The 5,856-nt window shown below is 46.8% G+C and overlaps 1 pseudogene; it reads right to left on the bottom strand.

Moving 5' to 3' along the window:
• Positions 1–1,993: 1,993 nt before the first annotated feature.
• LOC139011458 (GDP-fucose protein O-fucosyltransferase 1 pseudogene) lies at positions 1,994–5,614 on the bottom strand (annotated as a pseudogene).
• Between the last annotated feature and the right edge of the window lie 242 nt (positions 5,615–5,856).

Here is a 5,856-nt window from a genome sequence, read left to right as displayed (position 1 = left end):
TGCAAGTACTTTACAGAAATGGGAAGATTTAACTAGAAAATATTAACTGAGAAATGGCCAAAATGCAGTTTGTTTTGGGTACCTACATTAATATTTTGCATGCAGAAATTAGAAAATGCCAGCTCTGAAATTAAATTGAATGACTATATGGGAAGCATATCTTGATTTGGAAATTAGAAGCTTCTAAGGAAAAGCATAGAAAAAAAATTCTTCTAAAAACATGGAAATTAATAAGAAATTTTAAAGACTGTCTCAGAACTATTCTGAAGTTAATAAATGTCTATACCCCATTTCCCCTCTGTAGGAAGCGTGCTCCTGATTTATCACCATAGAAAAGAAACAATAGGTGGCTAGGCCATTACTGAATTTCCCCAGAGCAAACAGAATGTGGGGGTGGGGAGACACGTGGCCAATGCCACATGGCCGATGGCACATGTCCTAGGAAAATTCCCCCAGACAAAGGGAGGTAGAGACAACTAGAAAAGGCCCCAGCTCATTTTTTAGAATAGTCCATTGGGAGTATACTGAAATTCTAGAGAGGGGCAGTTCCCAAACCAGGGTAAAAGACATTGCTTTGGTAATATTTAATGCTGGACATTCTGTGGTGTAAACTTTTAGTGTGTTCTGCATGCCTGTAGTGTTGACGTTTTGTGTCTCTTTGTTGTTGTTTAATTTGTTTAAAGAGGAGGCAAGTCCCATTTTGAGGAAGCCTAGTTATGTGTGGTGAGGTTGAAAGTGTGAGAGAGATTGCAGGAACATCCCAGTAGCTGCCAAGAATTCTTAATCTTTGGGGTTCTTCTTGCTCTCCCTCTCAGGGTTCAGCCACCAGAAACAGCTAGTGAGATTTCTGTTTGTCTGCAATGTAATTTTGGCTGTTTATCTTTTAGGAATTTTGGTTTGCTCTTCCTTTGTTTATGAGTATAAGGACAAAGATTACATGGAGAAGTAAGGATTATAGGCATGGGGAAATAAACTATATGGCCTAAGTTGGGCTACAAGGTTAATGCTTCCATGATAATGTACAGTTCTTGAATAAGAATGGATCGAATTCCAAGGTTGACTCCCAGCTCCCGGGGGACATATGACTCTCAGCCAGGTTAATATGTCCTTTCTTTGAACAAAAAGGGCACTCATGGTTAACAGCAGACTGGCTTTGAAGTCGGAGGGGCTCTGCTTTCTGCATATCACTGTTGAGTTCCTGCGAGTTCACAGTGCACCAGCTGGCCTGGGTGGGGCCTGGGGAGGCCTTTCCCTCCTGGAGCCATTCTTCCCAGGTTGGCGGCGTCGGCAGATTTGGTTTTTCAATTTATTTTTTTTATAGGAGAGAAAGCTCTGGGCTTGCAGTTCCTGGGATTCCTGAGTGACAGCATGCACCTCCAGGCCTCACTGTGCCCCCCTCCCCATCCTGCGTTGAGCGTCTGGCCCATGGTGGTCATCACAGCTCATCATAGTGACTGGTCCACCGGTCGTTCTGGCCATTATGCCGTTATGGTCGCTGGACTTTTATTATATAAGAGAGGATATTCACTGAAGAAATATGTCTGCAGTTTGCTTGTTTTTGTGGTGATGAATCTGAGCTGCCCTACTGACTGCCTATGTAAGAGAGACAAGTCATTTAGCTCCCGAAGTCTCAGTTGCCTCTCTAACCAAAGGTGACCAGATTAGTGCTTCCATGTTTAGGAGTCTCTGAAGACGTAAAGTACTGAGCCAATCCTCCCGTGGTGCTGAGTGGACCAGTGCATTTATTTTAATTATTCATTTTTATATATTGGTTTTGGGTGTACAAACTCAGTGGTTAGATGTGGGGAAGCACAGGACTTGGTTGGAATGTTTGTAAGGAGGATTCTCTGAAAGGTTGGGGGGCCCCTGAGGGGATCTTGCCGAAGGTGGCAGCCCCTACCTCGACTTTTCCAAACAAGTCTGATTCCCCGGGGTATTTTGCTAGAATCTCTATGTTTAGTCATTTAGACCCAACCTTGTAGAAGCATGTGCTTTATCCAGGATGCTTACGTTGCTGATTGTATCTAGAGGTTAATTTTAGTTCAAGCTGTTATGACAATAAAGGCCAAAGGAGGCAGGCGAATGGGGCTACTTGGCGGCCATAGCCAAGTGGTGCCTCAGCCCTCTCTTTCACAGAAATATGTGTCAGAGTCATCATTTCTCTGTCACTCAGGGGCTGCTGGGTCAGCCCTAGCAGTTAGACAGTCATATACTATACAAGTGTTTGTGTCATAAAGTGTCTTGATTATTATGTTATCATTCCAGTTCCTATTCTCATTGCCATTGTTATCATTATCTTATAAACACTAAAACAGTTGCCCAGACAGTGTGGTTCAGTGGTTGAACTATCAACCCTTGCACTAAGAGATTGCTGGTTTGATTCTGGTCAGGGCACATACCCGGATTATACTCAGTCCCCAATGCAGGAGGCAGCCTACCTATGTTTCTTTCTCATTGATGTTTATATATCTCTCTCTCCCTCTCTTTTCTTTTCTGAAATAAATAATATAGACATACATATATATCATTTTTTTTTCATATATATCATTTTTAAAATGTAAAATCTAAACTGGCTGGTAAAATAACCATGCTTTTTTTTTTTTAAATCATATGAGCGTTTATTCCAATAATGCTGGCAGTATGAGAGAGCAGCAGGTTATCCACAAAAATCTGCTCTCTATCCCTTTCTCCCCCATAAACCAGCTGCTTATATTGGGTAGAAGGACAAAGATTACATGGGGAAGTAGGCAAAAGGGATAAGAATAGGTATGCAAAATGGCCAGTTTACAGGTAATGTGGGCTGGGGGTTCGCAAAGGCCTGGAGTTTTGTAAAAGCCTGGGGGCTTGTAAAGAGCTGGCACCTCTGGTTTCTGCAACAAGGTTGTTAATCTTTCCATGATAACAGGCAGCTCCCAGATATGGAGGATGGGACGAATTTCCAGGTGAGCTCCCAGGTCCCGCGTGCAACTCCCAGCCAGGTGGGAGTTTACTTTCTTTAATCAGAACAAAACAATGACAGTTAACAGAGCATGATTAATCTATATATATAAAAGCCTAAGTGACCGAACGACCGTTTGACCAGTTGCTATGACGTGCACTGACATCAAGGGGCAGACACTCAATGCAGGAGCTGCCCCGGGTGGTCAGTGCATTCCCACAGTGGGAGCGCCACTCAGCTGACTGACTGGCGCCAGATGCCAGGCTCACGGCTGGCGATTGCAGCTGCTGGCACAGCAGGGCTGGGATGAGCAGGAGCTGCTTGGGGGCCCAGCCCGGGCTCGGGCTCCTCCCCGGCACCTGCTGCTTCGAGAGGGAGCACGCCAGGTTGAGGGACTCTACCGGTACATGAATCCACACACTGGGCCTCTAGTATTTCTTATAATTAGAGCTGGTCCCCAATATTCTATTTCTGCCCCTAATAAGAGCAGAGTAGACCAAAAGACAGTGGTTGGACTGTTTTGCTGGTGCGAGAAACTCCCAGAAGTACAGGAGCAGGGAAGATGATCTGGCTCCTAGGAACTTGGAAGTTTGTACCCTGGGAGATGGACCATCTTCCGCCCCAGGAAGTCCCTGGTACTTTTCTTTATCCTTGGCAGCTCCTTCTCCTTTTGGCCTTCTCTTTTGGGGGTCAATCCTGGGAGCAGCTCTGGATGCCAGGCCTGGCTGGAGGGACCAGTTGGACTGGTGATGTGCTCCAGCCTAGATCAGAACTCGTCCTGAGCCGAGGCCGGTTTGGCTCAGTGGATAGAGCGTCGGTCTGTGGACTGAAGGGTCCCGGGTTCGATTCCGGTCAGGGGCATGTACCTGGGTTGCGGGCACATCTCCAGTGGGGGGTGTGCAGGAGGCAGCTGGTCGATGTTTCTCTCTCATCGATGTTTCTGGCTCTCTATCTCTCTCCCTTCCTCTCTGTGAAGAATCAATAGGATATATTTAAAAAAACAAACAAACAAACAAAAAAAGAACTCGTCCTGAAACTGTGGGGGCCAGTTCATGCCAAAGAAGGAGGATGACCTCCCCATGAGGTCTCGTTCCTGTTTCACGAATGTGGAGAAGGAGGAGACACAGTTGTCAATAAAGTGATCAGCTTGGCCAAGGATGTACAGGTCGACCTGGGCCACCTCAGGCACACCACCTTCACTTTCCCTTTGAGGAGCTGCTGGATCTCTGGCACATAACTCTCAGAATCCGTGGCTATGTAGACCTGGCATTTTGAGCCCACACCCAGAGCTTCACAGCCCGCTTGATTTCCTTCAGGTCTGGGAGGCACATAGTCATGGTGAGAGGGGTTGCTGAGTTGCAGCTATAGCCCACATATTGCAGGGAGGCCATGAAGTGGGAGTCTGCAGTCCCATCCTTCAGCATGGCACAGGCATTCTTCCAGTAGGAGCCAATGCGCAGGTGAATAGCGACATAGAGCCAGATGAGGTGGGTGTGGATCAGGGCCTCTCCTGTCTTCACCATCTCGTTTGACCATACCATGTACTTCTGCAGTGGCCTATGCTCTTCCTGGATGGGGAACTGGGCTGGGGTCCCTGGCAAGGCCAGCACTGGATGTTCCTTTGGAGAAAATCTCTGGATCCACTGGTCTTTGCAGGAAGCTCTGTAGGAAATGCCCGAAAAAAGCTTCGACTTGTTGAAACTCACATGAAACTCATCCCAAAATGGGCCAAAGGGGTTTCCTTCCTTCATTGGGCATGTCTTTTTATCAGGACTTCTCTGGGCTGCCACTTCAAAGTAGTATGCTACCCGCTTCTCGGGGGGGGGGGGGGGGGCGGGGGCAATGGGTGGGGGACAGCTTCTCCATGAAGTCTTCCAGGCTGATGACCCAATGGTAGGCCTTGAGGGGAGCCAGCTTGAAGTACCTCTGGACAGACACATGGATATTGGTAAATGGAGGCTTGTGATGTTGGTACTCAATCCAAGGGGTACAGCCAGTGTGGCTTTGCAAATGCCAGGGAGCCCAAGAAGTGATTAGCCTGGTTCCCAAAGTGCCCCATGCATGGGCAGGAGAACAGGTAGCTGGCCGGATTCCAGGAGCCCGCGAGCAGCCCCAGGAGCGGCAGAAGCAGAAGCAGGAGAGACACACGCAGCGGCAAGGGCCGGCACGCCATTGCGGCGACGCCCGGGTCGGCTCCCGAGCCCCAGCCAAGTAAATGCTTTTAATATAATTCTGTGGTGGCTGTTTTGATTTCATCTATAGGTGGTTATTTTTCCTACTCTGAAATCTTCAAAATACATGCTGTGATTATGATGTATTGCCTTCTTAACTAGATAGAAAAATGTCATAGATTCTTCCACTACTATTTCAAACACCATGTCTATATTTCAGTCAGACCACAAAGAAAAATATTTTTAGGTACAAATATCTATTCTCCTGCCATTTAAAGGTACTTCATGCTTTCTACCACAAAAAGGATCCATTGCTTCCTCATTTTCACTCAGATATAAGAGATGCTGGAGTGCAACTTAGGAGTTCTCCAGTGAACACTGAAAATGGCCCCCAAACATGAAAGAAAAGGAAAGACCAAAGAAAGAGACAGACCACTCCAGATTTTTAAGTGGCAGTTCTAATAAGCAAAGGAGCTTGCTTACCAGGGTGTTCTTGGGTGGCCATTAGAGCAGTAGACCTTTACACTGCCAACCAGAATCTTCAAAGTTTACCTAGAAGCCTTCACTGGGTCACCCGGTCAGATGGGGTCAGCAACACTGTCCTCTCAAACCTCCGTCCTTGAAATGGCTTTAGTTCTCCATCAGTGGGCAGAACATATATCCCAAGGACAGGGGTGGGAGGAAGGAATCTCATTGCCCAGTTATACCTCATTGGTTGACCAACTGTGGCATCTTCTCAATGACCTT

This window comes from Myotis yumanensis, unplaced genomic scaffold (assembly GCF_028538775.1).
Source record: "Myotis yumanensis isolate MYYU_CA2020_CCGP unplaced genomic scaffold, mMyoYum1.0.hap1 SCAF_5, whole genome shotgun sequence".
Classification (NCBI taxonomy): domain Eukaryota; kingdom Metazoa; phylum Chordata; class Mammalia; order Chiroptera; family Vespertilionidae; genus Myotis; species Myotis yumanensis.
Note: the sequence above shows the minus strand (reverse complement) of the source record. Positions and strands in the feature narration are given on the sequence as shown.